Below are 18,796 nucleotides of genomic sequence, written 5' to 3'. Positions count from 1 at the left end.
TGCCTGCTAGTGTTTTGTTTCCCAAAGGAGTCGTCATTGGCTCCCTTCAACAGTTCACGTGGTGGCTTTACCAGTAGTCCATAGTTAGGAATCCAGATCAGACAAAACCCTGCCATGCCTAGAAATCCACTCAGCTACTTTTTGGTAGTTGATGCTGTAGTGGAAGTGATTGTGTTTCACCTTTCCACCTTTAAAGCTCTAGTTCCCTTCTGTAAGAGAATACCAAAATATTCCACAGTTTGTTGGCATATTTGAACCTTTTCACCTGAAACCCAATATCCACAGGTTGTTAGATGGCTGAGAGTTTTAATGGTATTATTCTGACATTCCCATCTGGAAGGGTTAGATATTAGTAAATTATCCACATATTGTAACAATATCCCATTTTTCAATTGTAAACTCTTTAAATTTCAAATGAATGCTTCTCCAAACACGGTGAGTTTTTAAATTCTTGTGGGAGCACAGTCCAATTATACTGAAACCACGCTGAGGCTTTAGGATCTGTACATTCAGAGGCAAACAATTGACTTTCTGCGTCTGTGGGTATGCAATAGGAAAGCATGTTTCTTTTCCTTTTTCTGGAGATGGAGTTTCGCTCTTGTTACCCAGGCTGGAGTGCAATGGCACAAACTTGGCTCACTGCAACCTCCGCCTCCCTGATTCAACCGATTCGCCTGCCTAGCCTCCGAAATAGCTGGGATTACAGGCACCTGCCTGCACACCCGGCTAATTTTTGTATTTTTAGTAGGGACAGCATTTTACCATGTTGGCCAGACTGGTCTTGAACTCCTGACCTCAAGTGATCCACCTATATCAGCTCACCAAAGTGCTGGGATTACAGGCATGAACTATCACACCTGGCCAAGAAAGCATATTTCAAATCCAATATTATAAACAATTTATGATCTCTAGGAAGAAAAATGGACAAAGTATATGGGTTAGCTACAGTGGGATGTATGTCGGCTACAATATTCCAGTTTAGATCTGTGCGGGGAATTGCTCCATCAGGTTCTGGATATTAACTGTGAAGATGTTGTGGCTCTTCCTTTGCTTCATTTAAAAACAGTAACCACTCATCTGCCATGAGCATGTTTAGAAGAGCCTGAACGCACATCTGCCCAGGTGGCACAGTGTATAGCCAATATTGTGATATTATAAGCCCAACATATCCCACTGGAGCTCCTTGCTAATTGACTGCTACTAGATATTGTTCTAGTTGGAACTTCCCTGCTCCAGACTTCATGATTCCCTGACCAAAATTAGTATCTTGCCTAGTCCAAGAGGGAGACAGTAGCCCTGCTATCTCCCTGCCCTCTGGAGGTGACATCCCCTCTCTTTCTTGTGCTGGGGCAGTAGCTACTATAGGGTTCAAGGTATTCATAAACTGTTGGGTTTCAGAAGTTTCCTGTTCCTCCCCTGGAGGGTCAAGACAGACCTTAGCAGTGCCTTCTATGATTAACTTATTTCCTTTTTCTTTAGCATCCTTATTATGCAGCAACATAAATGTCTGAAAGTAAGATATTTCACTCCACTTGCCTGACCTCAGCACAGCAATTTTAATTGATAAATAGTAAGAAAATGTAAAGATCCAAAAACTGGCCACAGTTCCTTAGATCCCAAAACACACATTGGCCAGGCTGTGTCAAAATAGATTAATTTCTTTTAGTTATGTGTGGATAACCAAAGTGCTTCCAATGATAAAAATCTCCCTAGAGGACTATTTGTAGGGACAGATGCAGTGTTGATCATACTAAGTACTCTAAACTTAACAAATATCAAACAAGCAGAACAAACAAATTTTCAAAAACAAATGTAAATGAATTCCTCAAACAAATGCAAAGCACATATCCCAAGAAGTCCTATTATTTCCTCCATAGTACCCAAACAAATGGCTACGTGAGCCCAAATAGAGGAAATAATAGACTCCTGGCTTAGGATCCAGTTTTGCTTACCCTTTGAGTGCAACTGCTCCCAATCTCTGTTCTTTCTCAGTAATAGAGGGATGGGTAGTCTTTGCAGCCGGAAAGGTCCTCAGAGAGTCCCCAGGAAAAACCATACCAGGCAATTGCTGGGGGTCTCCTGATGACCATCTCCTTGCAAGCCATTGGCCACTGACCACAGCTCCGTCTCAAGGGAGTCATCAGATTTGCTCCTGGACAGAATGAGGCTTAGCTGCTTGTCCTGGTGGTCCAATAATGAGATGCAGACAGACTGGGAAAGAAGTGAGTTTATTTCTGCAGTTACAATGAGTAGGTCGGAGTAACTTACCAGACCAATTCAAAGTTACAAAATATTTTCTAGTGCTTGTATACATTTTAAGCTCCCTGCCTGTGAGTGAGAGTGTGCCTGCAAGCATGAGTGTTTTAATCAAACTACTTCCAGTCTTAAACTAGAGTTTGGATCTCAATGGGTTCGATTTTTCATTCCAGCCCTCGTACTTAGGTACCAGTTTCTCCAGTTCTTTAATGTTTAACTTACACATTCATCAGAGTTATAGTAAAGGGTTAGTAGAAACTGACTGTTCTGGTTGCTACTGGAAACCTGGACTACCACACAATAGTTAAGCTGTAGGGGACTCTGAAGTTATACACTGATTTTAAACTACATGGAAGTTATACACTGATTTTAAACTACGTCCCTCATCCCCATGTTGTTCAAAGGTCAACTGTATAAACAAAGAAGTGGGCATGGGAATACAAGCCCATTTCAAAAGTGCTGATTCTGTCATCAGTTTTTTGGAACTAAATGGTTTATGTAGAATAGCAGCAAGAAGAGAAAAGTAAGTTAGTTCTGTAGGAGAAATCTGATATGTGACCAATCTTTCTAATTTTGAAAGCTATTTAGATCTTTTCAAAAGCAAATATAAAACTATTTGAAAAAACCTTGATAAAGATGCAAGAGGAATCCACCATCTATTTGTGTATAAAAATACTCTTTTAAGTGTGTCTTATAGTCTGCCTGAGAAAAAATAAATAGCTCACACATTTCACTCAGGATATATAAAGTATACTTGTAGGACAGATCAGGTTTAAATGGCACCAGGATCCTGCAGTGTTATTATTATTATTTTTTAATGTGCAATTGCTCAAGAAAGATAGAACATCAAAGCAGAAACTTATCTCTGAAGAAAGATAGCTTACTGGGATTTTATGCAAAGATAACAAAGATTCTGCAATATTTAAGGTTCTGTGTAGTGCTACGTTGACAGAAAGTAAGATATGTTGCAATCGTGTTTCTGCTGATTGAAATCTGAGCATGAATTGCCTATTTCTGTCTATAACAGATTGGCTTATATCAGACCCAGAACAACTAGAGAATATAAATAAAAGATACAAAATAAATGTTTGAAGGAATTGATAAGACAGGGAGATGACAAATGCAGAGAGGTGAAACTAACATTTGCGGCAACTTTAACCTAAGGTCTTTACAGATTCTAAAATGGCTCCTGAGGAGTGTAGAAGTTGAGCAGAGCACTTAATAATCACAGAGTACAGGGAGAACAAAAATTGGAGGTCTGGGTATGCCAAGGAAAGGCTCTGATAAACAGAAGTCTTTTAGTAGGGATTCCAAAAGGGTTGCATGGTATTAATAGAAACAAAAATATATTTATATAAAAGCTTAATAGTCCAATATTATTAAATAAATTAAATCCCTAATTCAAACTTTTCACAAAGAAAACTTTTGGCCCAGATTGCTTTAGCAGTCAGTTCTTCAAAACTAGTTAATTCTCTATCTTTCATAGAAGAAAACGCAACATTTTGTAAGTGTTCACAATACCAGTGAAACCTTAACACAGTAACTTTAAAAGAACAGAACAAGAAAGAAAAATTATAGGTCAATCTTTTACATGAACATTAGTGAAAAATAATTCTACACACAATATTAGCCAACCAAAGCAGGTGATAAAAAAGATAAAATACACTCTGAATGGAGTTTAAAAACACAAAATATTGTATGTTGGCAAGGCTGTAAAACAACTAGAGATTTCATACACTGAAAGGAGTGTAAACTGGCACAACCGTGCTTGAAAACTTAGTATCAATTATGAAACCTTTATGACAATAGCAATTCCACTCCTGGGTATATAGTTAACAGTGTAAGAGCATATTTGCACAAGTCTTGTGCAAGAGTGTTTCAACTGTCTATAACAGCTAACAACTAGGAATAACTCAAATGCTTATTAACAGAAGGGTGGGCAATTTAATGGTAGTATCTTCATACAACAGGATATTATACAGCATGGAATGAATGAATCATGGTGACTGTGATAATACATGTGCATTTCAAAGACAACATATTGTGGTACGAGAAGCCAGGAAGACAAATTCAAATATTCTATAATTTCATTTATAAAAGATTCAAAAACAGATAAAATTAATTTTTGATGTAAGAAGTTTTGATAGTATACACACTTGAGAAGGAGCCTAAAAAGTAACCTGGAAGAGAAATAGAAAGATTCTGTAATATTTAATAATTTGCTTTGTTTTCTTTTATGATTAAGATGATTTTTACCTAAATGGTGTTTACATAGCATATTAACTTTGGGGGTAAGCTGTACCCAGATGATTTAAAATTTTTCTGTATTTTATGCTTCAATAAAAACATGTATTTAAAAAAATTATTGTCAAAAAAGGAAAAAATAATTTAATTTGTCATACTTTACAGAACTATAAAATCCATAGATGGAAGAAAATTTGAGGATTACTTAAATCTACAAGTTTATTTTACAAACGAAGACATAAGTTTCAGGTTAAGTAGTGAACATATGGGCATTTTCACATTGAGAGGATTCATTAAGCTATTATTACCATGTGCATTTTTGTGTACATATCTTAATTTTGGAATTTATTTTTAAATTGAGACACTAGAGAAGAGAGAAAAATCATATTATTTTTAAAAATAGATTTATAGAGAATAATTGAAATTAGCTAAATTTTGGCACAGATAAAACTCCTCCAATAGTGGTACGTTAATTAAGGTTGGCAGCAACAGAAGAGAACTACAAACAACAAGCTGATGAAAAATGTTATGTGTGAATTGCATACTAGGTTTTTTATATTTGAATCACCAGAAATGTAAAAAATACATGTTTAAAAGAGTAAATATGGTATTAAAAGTTAAATAATATTAGCTAAACTTTATACCTACTTAGCATTCATTGAAACTAATATTCATTAAATAATTCTTGACTATTTTTTAAAGGCATGTCTTAGAAAAGTATATTTTATTGAGTTTTCTGTTGATTTTTTTTAAAATTTTTTTTGATGATCATGGCTGGTAAAATCTTTCTGACCACCTTCACCACTCATAATTCTGTACAATGCCTGAAGAAAATTTAATTAACAGATATAAGCAGGACATTATCCAATTAATAGTTTTTAAAGTAATTAAAAATAATAGAGCAACACATTTCCCACTGAAAAAATACAAACTACTGGATACACAATGAACTTGATGCTTTAAACTTTGAAGTTAAAGGTTTTTTACTAATATTGTTACGATTTTGTAACACATTCCATCATTTTCTCCTTTAGAGTTCTAAAAAACGACTATAATGCAGATCAGTATTCAAGAGAAACAAAAACTAGAGGGAAATCCTTTAGTCGACGGTATTTTATCTAAAGAGGTTATGTTTATATATAGGGAGATAAGAAAATTGCTCAAGAATTGTTAAAGTAAGATACACTATTGTTGAAGCAGCCATTCAAGAATCACTAGATAAAGAAATGATTTATGAAATCTTGGATATTCCCAAATATGTGATCTTGGGCAAGATGTATTTTGGTTATCTACATATCTCTATTAGTGAACAATTATCATAAGAACTAGATGATATTTATATAAAGATTACAAAAATTTTGCATATATGTATTTTGTCCTATCAAGGCAATAAAATTTCCATAAAATAATATCAAGAACTAAAAAGGAACAAAAATCAACCTCTTCATTTCATTTCACTTGTTTTTTACATGGAGATCATCACTCCTTCAGGAGGTGAGGAACGTGAGAGGAGAACGCTGTATATAATAAATCTTTACACCATTACTGTTCCCACATTTCTGAATATAGGAAAAAACAATACCCACACAGTCTAGCATCTTTCAAGAGGTCATGTTTTCTAAGTTCCTAAAAATTAAGTAAAATACAATTTATTCTTTTCTAATAAATATCAGATAAAAATATATTCATTTTTTAATCTAGATCTTACTCCCAAAGAGAGATAAAACTCAAAAAGGAATTACTTTCTAACTCAGATCTCATAACGGCAACTCTAGAGAGTTTAAAAAATAGGTTTAAAAATTTACTGGTTTCAAATGTGACTGTTTTCAACATCGAGTAAGGATAAAGAAAACCTCCAAATTTAATGTAACCATATGGATGTGCTAACTAAACATTCCCTAAAATAAAAACTTGAACTCTCCAATAAATATCTTATGCCTTTAAATATCTGAGGGCGAATTAAAATTTACATTTTCAATGTGAAAAATATTAGTTTATTGAATTCTTCTTCTCTTTATGCAAAATATTCCCAGAATCATCCTCTAGATTAATATCTCCTCTTTATTGTTTCTGTAACTCTTGTTTGATACGTCATTTTTAAGAAACCTGGCCCATTTCGTATATAGAGTATTTAATTAGAAATTTGAAAACTTACATTCAAGAAAGCTAAAACAATAATTCCAAATATTTTTAAATTTTCTATTTCCCTTAGATAGTTCCACAAGGAAATATTTTGAATTGTGATGGGTCATGGAGAATTGTGTTGGTCATATAAATGGTTTGATAACAGATAAGAATCTGTATTGTTGTAGAATAAAATCTTAGGGCTTAATGGATAAATGCTCATGAAATACACCCTGACCCTGAAGTTCAGGTTTCCATTTCCAATAAATAACAGATCCAAATCTTGTTCTAAAACATACCAATATCAAGCTGAACAAGTAAGTCAGAAAACTGAGGGCACTGCTCTAAGTAGTCACTAAAAGAGAGTTGACGGGTATTGCTCTTATGCAGCATTTCACTCTCCTTAATGAAGCAGAGTAAATAGCAGGGAAGGAGATGCATTTTCCTCATTGGGCATCACTACTTTGGTAGCTTTCCAGTCACTATTCAACAGGTCCAATAATTATGGAAGCACTATACCCTTGCCTTACTGGGAATGCCACATTTGAGAAGTGGCAGGACAGTGAGTAATCCAATCCATCAAGAATTTTAGCCATTTCACCTCAAAAATTTCTTGAATCCACTCATTCTCCCCGTTTTCACTAGTAATACCTTTTATAGCAAGTTCCCGTGATATCCTGTCTAAAGCATATGAAATAATCTGCTAACAAATTTTCTTAAATCTACGCTGGTTCCTCCAAACTGTTCTCTCAATTGCATCCAAAATTATTTATTAGATAAAAACATATCATTGGTGTGCTTAAAACCCTGGATTGAATTCCCATTGCTATTATAATTATAATTACTCCAAAGCACTTAGCATGGCCTGGCATAATGTCCTGCCTGGCCTATCACCTGGAAAATTCTCTAGGCTTTTTTTGTAATTAAAAATTAATGATGACTAGGGCATAGTGGCTCATGCCTGCAATTCCAGCACTTTGGGAGACCAAGCAGAAGGATTGTTTGAGCCCAGAAATTTTAGACCAGCCTGGGCAACATAGCAAGACCTTGTCTCTACATACAAACATACATACATAAATAAGCAAGCTAGCTAGCTAGATGAGTGTAGTGGTGTGTGCCGGTAGTCCCTACTACTCAGGAGGCTGAGACAGGAGGATGGCTTGAGTCCAGGGATTCGAGGCTGTAGTGAGCTATGATGGAGTCATTGTACTCCGTCCTGGGCAACATTAACAGAACTTTCTTTAAAAAAAATTGATAAGCTAACTCTCTAGCTCAGAAAATTAAAAAAGAGACAAAAGGAATAAATTCAGATAAAATAGAAGGCATAATATGGGTGTAAATAAAAATAAATCAAGTAAAAAAAGTTTTAACGTAATTAATAAAAACAACAAACCTTTCACAAGATTGAATAGAAAATAAGGAAATAATTCTCAAAACAGTACAGTATATGTAAAGAGGGTTAGAACTACAAAATGAGGGACTGTGAAGGCCTAGGACATAACTGGGCACTACCATAGACTTTATAAACGCTGAACAATTAGGCTACACTTAATTCATTTTTAAAATTTCTTTATTCATTAATAAATTACCTTAATGTACTATAACTTTTTTACTTTATAAATGTTTAAACTTTTTAAAAATTCTGGTGGGGCGCGGTGGCTCACACCTATAATTCCAGCACTTTGGGAGGCCGAGGCGGGTGGATCACGAGGTCAAGAGATCAAAACCATCCTGGTCTACATGGTGAAACCCCGCCTCTACTAAAAATATAAAAAATAGCTGGGCATGATGGCACAGCCTGTAGTCCCAGCTACTCGGGAGGCTGAGGCAGGAGAATTGCTTAAACACAGGAGGCGGCGGTTGCAGTGAGCCGGGATCGCGCCATTGCACTCCAGCCTGGGTAACAAGAGTGAAACTCCATCTCAAAAAAAAAAAAAAAAAAAATTTGACTATGTTGCAATAACACTTAGCTTAAAACACAAAACACAAACACATTGTACAGCTGTACAAAATATTTTTCCCTTTATATCCTTAATCTATAGGCTTTTTTCTGTTGAACAGCTATTTTTAATTTTTAAAATTCATTGTTAAAAACTAAGACTCATACCCATGAGCCTAAGCTTATACAGGGTCACTATTGTTAGTATCGCTATCCCCCACCTCCATATCTTATCTCACTGGAATTTCTTTAATAGTAATAAAATAACCATGAAGCTGTCATCTCCTGTGATAACAATGCCTTTTTCTGGAATACCTCCTGAAGGACCTGCCTGATTCTCTTTTACAGTTAACTTTTCTTTTAATAAGTAGAAGCATTAAACTTTAAAATCACTATGAGTATATTATAGTAAATACATAAACCAGTAACCTAGCCGTGTATAATCATTATCAAGTATATATAACTGTATGTGCTATCCTTTTACACAACTGGCAGCACAATATATTTCTTTAAATTAGCATCATCACAAACACATAAGTAATGTGTGTTTCACTCTGACATTATGAAACCTGCCAAGGTGATACGAACTTTTCAGCTCCATTATAATCTCACAGGCCCACTGTTGTACATGTGGTCCATCATTACGAAAACACTATTATGCAGTACATGGCTGCATATACATGTATGTATATAATAAACCTGTAAAGACAAAGTAATCATTAGCATTTAAGTTTGTGTTTTTTTTTCTTAGACAGGGACACAAGTGGGTATTTCAAAATCACTGGTTATATATTGTTTCTTACTTGCAGGAAAAGTACCCTGATATTTATGTTTTTAACCCTTACTATATACCTATCTATGTTATATATGCTGTTCTGTGTTAGTCCAAACTGCACCATTTTATAAACTACCTGCCATTTTCCAGACCTAAGTTAAAGTGAAATATTTCACAGGGGTTTGGGCCATGAGAAACATCTTCCCTAACCACCTGACCACAAGGTAGACAAAGGCCCAACTAAAGAAATCTCCCTGTCACATCTTGCCGGACAAAGGTCCAAGGAATGCCACAACAACATCCCGCCGGAACAAGGCTCAGAACCGCCTCATCTTGGGAATATTTTATCAATACCCTGCCAGGCAGCAAGCCATACTCCCCAGAGCTTCCCGTCCATATTTCCAAATTGCCCCGGCATGTAAGCAGCGGTGAGCTCTGGCATTAGGCTGGTCCCCCACTTCTGTAGATTTTATGCTGCACATAAAGCCTGCAGATGCTTTTTAGCCACCCTCTGAGAGTGTGTGTGTGTGTGTGTCTTTCTTTTAAACCTCGCCTTCCCTTCAGAACCTAACATTTTGTATGTATAACTTTGCTATAGTGTGAATGTGTCCCCCAAACTTCATGTATTGAAAACTCAATCCCTAGAGTGACAGAATTAAGAGGTAGGACCTTTAAAAGGCCATTAGGCGTCTGCTTTCTTTGAATAAATTAATGCTGGATCCAGGGAGTAGGTTCATTATCTTGGAAGTGGGTTCCTCATAAAAGGAGGAGCTCATCTCTTCCCTTTCCCTCTCTCTTCCTTGCTTTCTTTGTTTTGTCTTCTGCTTGGGATGATGCTGAAAGAAGATTCTTGCCAGATACAGTCACCTTGATATTTGAGTTCACAGTCTCTAAAACTGTGAGCCAATAAATCCCTGATCATTAAAATTTACCCAGTTTTCCATATTGTGTTATAGAGTAAAAAGGACTAAGATAAATTTATTTCACATTACACATAAAACTTAAAAAAGAAAATGCAATAATGCAATTTATCTAATTACTGGAATGAAGGTAGAAAGGACTGCTATTGAGTTCAACACTCACTCATAATTTTTAAACTGATAAGAAACCTCTAAGAAACTATATTTAGAAAGAATTTTTTAACTTAATAAGTAACGTCTCTAAAAACAAAAAAGAAAAAATAACCCACAGAAAATATGCCTAATGGAGAAGCTGAGAAAAAAATATATATGCTATATCCTATCTTCAATGTACTTCAATGGGGTTCTAGAAATTATGGCCAAAATGTTAAGAAAAAATTAAAATTTTTAAGAATCATTAAGCAAGAAACAAAACCATCATCATTTGGCCATTGACATGACTTTTCTACATATGAAATCCAAGTAATTTACAGAAGATAATTTTAAATACGTTTTGTACATTGCTAGATAATACATAATTTTAAAGAATGATTTCTTATAACATATTAAGAGAAAATTAAATTTTATAAAAGATACCATTCAGATTAGCATCAAACACTATAATGTGCCAATAAATAAAATAAGATGCATAAGAATTTATGGGAAATATTTTAAAATGGTAGTGACTGACATCCAGAAGATTTAAAAAAATGGAAAGTTAAACCATGATTATAAACAGAAAAAAGTTAGTATTTCAAGATATCAGTTGTCCTCAACTAAATCTATAAATTCAGTGTAATTTTCACCCAAATTCCAATAGAGCTATTCAAGAAAAATAACAAGTTGATTTAAAAATATACGTGGAAAAACAAGAACCAAGAATAAACAAACAATTTTAAAATTAAAATCAATGTGAACTCTGCAGGTATCAGATTCTGTTATAAACTTAGAGTAATAAAGATGGTATGTTATTATTACAGAGATAAACAAACAGGACAATGAAATCATCTAGATAGACAAAAATAAGATTGTTGCACATGTGGAGACATTAAATGACTCACTTGGCATTATAAGTCCCTGGAGATAGAAATGAATATTTATCATGGGAAGAGAAATTATAATTGGACCTTCACTCAAGCCATATATAAAAATCAAGTACAAAGACATTAATGTGTTAAAGTGAAAAACAAAAGCTTCAAACCATATAAAAATATAGGAGAATATACTTATGGCCTCAGTAGGGAAGTATTTCTTTTTTTTTTTTTTAATTGTACTTTAGGTTCTGGGGTACATGCACAGGTCATACCGGATTGTTTCATAAGTACATACATAGCAAGGTGGTTTGCTGCCTTCCTCCCCCCATGACCTATATCTGGTATTTCTCCCCATGTTATCCCTCCCCAACCCCTGCTGTCCCTCCCCTAGTCTCACCCAACTGACCGCAGTGTGATGCTCTCCTCCCAGTATCCACATGTTCTAATTGTTCAGTACCCGCCTATGAGTGAGAACATATGGTGTTTCACTTTCTGTTCTTGTGTCAGTTTACTGAGAATGATAGTTTCCAGATTCATCCATGTCCCCATTAAGGACACAAACTCATCTTTTTATTATGGCTGCATAGTATTGCATGGTGTATACGTGCCACATTTTCTTTATCCAGACTATTGTTGATGGACATTTGGGTTGATTTCAGGTCTTAGTTATTGTAAACAGTGCCGCAATGAACATACATGTGCATGTGTCTTGATAATAGAACAATTTATAATTCTTTGGGTATATACCCAGTAATGGGATTGCTACGTCAAATGGTATGTCTATTTCTAGGTCCTTGAGGGATTACCACACTGTCTTCCACAATGGTTACACTAATTTACACTCCCACCAACAGTGTAAAAGTGTTACTATTTCTCCACATCCTCTCCAGCATCTGTTGTCTCCAGATTTTTTAAAGATCACCATTCCAACTGGTGTGAGATGGTATCTCAATGTGTTTTTGATTTGCATTTCTCTAATGACCAGTGATGATGAGCATTTTTTCATATAAATTTGTTGGCCTTATATATGTCTTCTTTTGTAAAGTGTCTGTTCATATCCTTCATTCACTTTTGAACAGGCTTTTTTCTTTAAATCTTTTTTAGTTATTTGTAGGTTCTGGATATTAGCCCTTTGTCATATGAGTAGATTGCAAAAATTTTTTCCCATTCTGTTGCTTGCTGGTTTGCTATAATGATTGTTTCCTTTGCTGTACAGAAGCCGTGAAGTTTAATTAGATCCCATTTGTCTATTTTGGCTTTTGTTGCCATTGCTTTTGGTGTTTTAGCCATGAAGTCCTTGCCTATGCCTATGTCCTGAATGGTATTGCCTAGTTTTTCTTCTAGGATTTTTATGGGCTAGGTCTTATGTTTAGATCTTTAATCCATCTGGAGTTAATTTTAGTGTAAGGTGTCAGGAAGGGGTCCAGTTTCTGCTTTCTGCACATTGCTAGTCAGTTTTCCCAACACCATTTATTAAACAGGGAATCCTTTTCTCATTGCTTGTTTTTGTCAGGTTTGTCAAAGATCAAATGATTGTAGATGCGTGGTGTTGCTTCTGAGGCATCTATTCTGGTCCCGCTACCCGTCCTGTGGGACCTGTCTGTGCCTTGCCAGACCTTATGCTATCATCGCACCTAAATTGAATGTCTTGGCCCCCAACCCACCCACTAAGGTGTTATTCAGTCAATGGTTACAGGACATAATAAGTAATTGACTAGAATTTGTTCAATCAACTTCACACAATAACCTCTATTCCCATCTTTAACCCACCTCCATTTTCTGAGGCACATACGATAAAGAGAGATTTTACTATTAACATTTCTCCACACTAATCCCACAAGCTAAAATAGACAAACACCCAGTAACAACCCACCCATTCAAATAAATAGCACTCAGCTTTCCATGCAGCCGGCCCTCATCCTTCAGAAAACATACTAGTACTAGTATAACAGCGTGCAAAATTTCAAGCTCAATTAACCTGCTACCTACCAACTTAAATCAAACCCAGTTAATGTAGCTTAATATTTAAAGCAAGACACTGAAAATGTCTGGAAGGGTAGCTACTACCCCATGAACACAGAGGTTTGGTCCTAGCCTTTCTATTAGCTCTCAGCGAGATTACACATGCAAGCATCCGCAGCCCTGTGAAAATGCCCTCTAGAACATCAGAACATGAGGAGCAAGCATCAAGCACGCACACACGCAGCTCAAAACGCTTTGCTTAGCCACGCCCCCATGGGAGACAGCAGTGACAAACTTTTAGCAATGAACAAAAGTTCAACTAAGCTACGCTGACTATCAGAGTCGGTCAATTTCGTGCCAGTCACCGCGGCCATACGATTGACTCAAGTTAATAAAACCCGGCGTAAAGAGTGTTTAAGATTTCATACCAATAAAGCTGACCTACGACCAAGTTGTAGAAAACCCTGGTTATAGTAAAATACCCTACGAAAGTGGCTTTAATATTCTGAACACACTATAGCTAAGGTACAAACTGGGATTAGATACCCCACTATGCTTAGCCCTAAATCTCAATAATTTAAATAACAGAATTATTCGCCAGAACACTACAAGCAACAGCTCGAAACTCAAAGGACCTGGCGGTGCTTTACATCCGTCTAGAGAAGCCTGTTCTATAATCGATATACCCCGATAAACCTTACCACCTCTTGCCCCCAGCCTGTATACCGCCACCTTCAGCAAACTCCCTAAAGATCGCAAAGTAAGCAGGAGTATCATCATAAAAACGTTAGGTCAAGGTGCAGCCAATGAAGTGGGAAGAAATGGGCTACGTTTTCTAAACTGGAAAACTACACAATAACCCTCATGAAATCTAAGGACACAAGGTGGATTTAGCAGTAAACCAAGAATAGAGAGTTTGATTGAAGCAAGGCCATTAAGCACGCACACACCGCCCGTCACCCTCCTCAACCATCACACAAAGTACATTAACAATTAAGCCACTATATACTGATGTAGAGGGGATAAGTCGTAACATGGTAAGCGTACTGGAAAGTGCGCTTGGATAAATCAAAGTGTAGCTTAAAACAAAGCATCCGGCCTACACCCGGAAGATCTCAAAGTAACTGATCACTTTGAGCTAACCCTAGCCTAAATCCTATATTATTTTACTATATAAATATAACAATTAAACCTTTACCCTTTACAAAGGTATAGGCGATAGAAATTACACCCTAGGAGCAATAGATGCAGTACCGCAAGGGAAAGACAAACTCCCATAAGCACAAAAAAGCAAAGATAAACCCTTCTACCTTCTGCACAATGAATTAACTAGACATGGCCTTATATAGAGAACTTCAACAATGCCCCCTGAAACCAGACGAGCTACCCAAAGATAGCTGAAAGAGCACACCCGTCTATGTGGCAAAATAGTGGGAAAATCTATGGGTAGAGGCGACAAACCTACCGAGCCTGGTGATAGTGGTTGTCCAAGACAGAATTTCAGTTCAGCCTTAAACTTACCTACAGAATCGCCCAATCCCCCTGTAAGTTTAACTGTTAGTCTAAAGAGGGACAGCTCTTTAGACCAAAGGAAACAACCTTGATAAAGAGAGTAAGACACTCTATCACCACAGTTGGCCTAGAAGCAGCCATCAATTAAGAAAGCGTTTAAGCTCAATATCCAATAATTCTTAATCCTACTCATATTACCGAACTCCTAATATACATTGGACTAATCTATTAACTAATAGAAGCAATAATGTTAGTATAAGTAACATGAAATTATTCTCCTTGTATAAGCTTATCTCAGACCAAAACAATAACTGCTAGTTAACAGCTAAATCACAAGACCCTACAACTTAATACACCTATTATTCCAACTGTTAACCCAACACAGGCATGCATTAAGGAAAGATTAAAAAAAGTAAAAGGAACTCAGCAAACTCTACCCCACCTGTTTACCAAAAACATCACCTCTAGCATTACCAGTATTAGAGACACTGCCTGCCCAGTGACACATGTTCAACGGCCACGGTACCCTAACAGTGCAAAGGTAGCATAATCATTTGTTCTCTAAATAAGGACTTGTATGAATGGCCACACGAGGGTTTAACTGTCTCTTACTTTCAGTCAGTGAAATTGACCTGTCCGTGAAGAGGCGGATATACACAAATAAGACGAGAAGACCCTATGGAGCTTCAATTTAATAGTACAAATCAACACCTTAAAAACCTACAGGCACTAACCCATCATCATTAATGTACTATAGATTTTGGTTGGGGTGACCTCGGAGTACAACCCCCGAAAATGCGTATCAAGACCTCACTAGTCTAAGTAAACCTACCCCTATTGACCCAATAACTTGATCAATGGACTAAGTTACCCTAGGGATAACAGCGCAATCCTATTCTAGAGTCCATATCGACAATAGGGTTTACGACCTTGATGTTGGATCAAGACATCCTAATGGTGCAGCCGCTATTAATGGTTCGTTCATTCAACGATTAAAGTCTTATGTGATCTGCGTTCAGACCGGAGAAATCCAGGTCGGTTTCTATCTATTAAACATTCCTCTCAGTACGAAAGGACAAGAGAAATAGAGCCTACTTAACAAAGCGCCCTCATAGATCAGATGATTTCTATCTCAACCCAAGAAACTACTACCCTCGCCCAAGAATAGGGCCAGTTAAGATGGCAGAGCCCAGTAATTGCATAAAACTTAAAACTTTATGACCAGAGGTTCAACTCCTCTTCTTAACAATATGTTCATAATTAATCTACTACTACTAGTTATACCCGCCCTAATCGCTATAGCATTCCTAACGCTTATAGAATGAAAAATTTTAGGCTACATACAATTTCACAAGGGCCCCAACACCATCGGCCCCTACGGAATACTTCAACCAATTGCCAATGCAATAAAACTTTTTACTAAAGAACCCTTACTACCCACAACATCTACCACAACTCTGTATGTAATTGCCCCAATCCTAGCCCTTTCAATTGCCCTTCTTCTATGAACCCCCCTACCTATTACATCCTCTCATTAACTTCAACCTGGGTCTCCTATTTGTACTTGCAACATCAAGCCTAGCCGTTTACTCAATTCTATGGTCTGGATGAGCATCCAACTCAAACTACGCATTAATTGGTGCACTACGGGCTGTAGCCCAAACAATCTCCTACAAAGTCACCCTAGCCATCATTCTACTATCAAACCTACTAATAAGTGGCTCATTCAATCTACACTCACTAATTACAACACAAGAGCACTCCTGACTTCTACTACCAGCATGGCCCCTAACTACAATATAATTTATTTCCACACTAGCAGAGACTAACCGAGCCCCCTTTGACCTAATGGAGGGCGAATCAGAGCTAGTCTCAGGATTTAACATTGAATATGCTGCAGGCTCATTCGCCCTATTTTTTTATAGCAGAATATATAAATATCATTATAATAAATGCCCTAACTACTACTATCTTTATAGCAGCCCCCCACAACACAACTCTACCAGAATCCTATACAACAAGCTTCATAATCAAAACCCTTCTATTAACCACCCTATTCCAATGAATCCGCACCACATACCCTCAGCTTTGCTACGACCAACTAATACCTCTCCTATGAAAAAAGTTTCTACCACTCACACTAGCCCTATGCATATGATATATTTCACTACCTACCCTAACATCCAGTATCCCATCCCAAACATAAGAAATATGTCTGATAAAAGAGTTACTTTGATAGAGTAAATTATAGAGGTCTTAGCCCTCTTATTTCTAGAATCACAGGAATTGAACCTACACCTGAGAAATCAAAATTCTCCGTGCTACCTGTTATACTATATTCTAACTAGTAAGGTCAGCTAAATAAGCTATCGGGCCCATACCCCGAAAGTATTGGTTAAATCCTTCCTGTACTAAAATCAACCCCCTCACCCACCTCATTATCTCTCTCACAATCTTAGCAGGGACCATAATTGCAATACTCAGCTCACACTGGTTCCTAATTTGAATGGGCCTAGAACTAAATATGTGAGCCATTGTACCAGTACTAGCTAAAAACACAAATCCCCAGTCCACAGAAGCATCCACCAAATATTTCCTAGTACAAGCAACCGCATCTATAATCCTCCTAATAACCACCCTTCTCAACTATCTCTCCTCTGGACAATGAACAATCAACCCCTCTCTCTTCCAAACCCTCTCTACAACAATACTAATTGCCCTAGTAATGAAGCTAGGAATAGCCCCCCTCCACTTCTGACTTCCAGAAGTAACCCAAGGCATCCCCCTAACTCCTACCATACTCATTCTTACATGACAAAAACTAGCCCCTATATCAATTATTATTCAAATCTTCCCCTCAATTAACTTAAACATCCTACTAGTAGTCTTAACCCTATCAATCATGGTTGGTAGCTAGGGAGGACTCAACCAGACACAACTATGCAAAATTCTAGCCTACTCATCAATCACCCACATAGGCTGAATAATGGCAGTACTATTCTATGACCCAAATATTACCATATTAAATCTCCTAATCTACATTCTACTAACAATTTCTACGCTTATAATCTTTAACCTAAACTCAAATGTAACAACCCTATCACTATCCCACACCCGAAACAAATTCACATGGATAATACCTATATTCCCAATAATAATAATATCCTTAGGAGGCCTACCCCCACTAACAGGCTTTTCTCCTAAGTGAGCTATCATATAAGAACTTACAGAAAACAACAACCCTATCTTTCCCCTTACTATCGCTATTCTAACACTAATAAACCTATACTTCTACATGCGCCTAACATACTCCATTTCAATAACAATATTTCCTACATCCAACAGTACAAAGATCAGCTGACAACTAAAGCACATAAAATTAATGCCACTTATAGCCCCACTTACAATCTCCTCAATCTTTTTACTACCCGCAATACCACTAACACTAATACTCTAGAAATTTACGTTAATAAGACCAAGGGCCTTCAAAGCCCTTAGTAAGTAAAGATTACTTAATTTCTGACCGCCCCAAGGACTGCAAACTCTACTTTGCATCAATTGAACGCAAATCAACTACTTTAATTAAGCTAAGCCCTCACTAGACTGATGGGACTTTAACCCACAAAAATTTAGTTAATAGCTAAACAACCTAAGCAACTGGCTTCAATCTACTTCTCCCGCCTTGAGGGGAAAAAAGGCGGGAGAAGCCCCTGCAGCATTGAAGCTGCTTCTCTGAATTTGCAATTCAACATGAGAGTCCACCTCGGAGCTGGTAAAAAGAGGGTTACTCCTCTGTCTTTAGATTTACAGTCTAATGCTTACTCAGCCATTTTACCCCACCTATGTTCACAAGCCGCTATTTTCAACTAACCATAAAGATATTGGAACACTATATTTATTATTTGGTGCATGGGCTGGGGTAGTAGGAACTGCCCTAAGTCTCCTAATTCGGGCAGAGCTGGGTCAGCCGGGGAGCCTTATAGAAGATGATCACATTTTCAACGTTATTGTTACCTCCCATGCATTCATTATAATTTTCTTCATAGTAATA

The 18,796-nt window shown here is 36.8% G+C and overlaps 1 non-coding gene across 1 annotated transcript; it reads left to right on the top strand.

Moving 5' to 3' along the window:
- The first annotated feature begins 13,595 nt into the window (after nucleotides 1-13,595).
- LOC141581806 (18S ribosomal RNA) lies at nucleotides 13,596-14,299 on the top strand. Its single transcript, XR_012514549.1, has one exon. It is a non-coding gene; the product is annotated as an 18S ribosomal RNA (ribosomal RNA).
- Nucleotides 14,300-18,796: the final 4,497 nt, after the last annotated feature.

The sequence above is a fragment of the Saimiri boliviensis genome, chromosome 1, assembly GCF_048565385.1.
Source record: "Saimiri boliviensis isolate mSaiBol1 chromosome 1, mSaiBol1.pri, whole genome shotgun sequence".
Classification (NCBI taxonomy): Eukaryota; Metazoa; Chordata; class Mammalia; order Primates; family Cebidae; genus Saimiri; species Saimiri boliviensis.
Note: the sequence above shows the minus strand (reverse complement) of the source record. Positions and strands in the feature narration are given on the sequence as shown.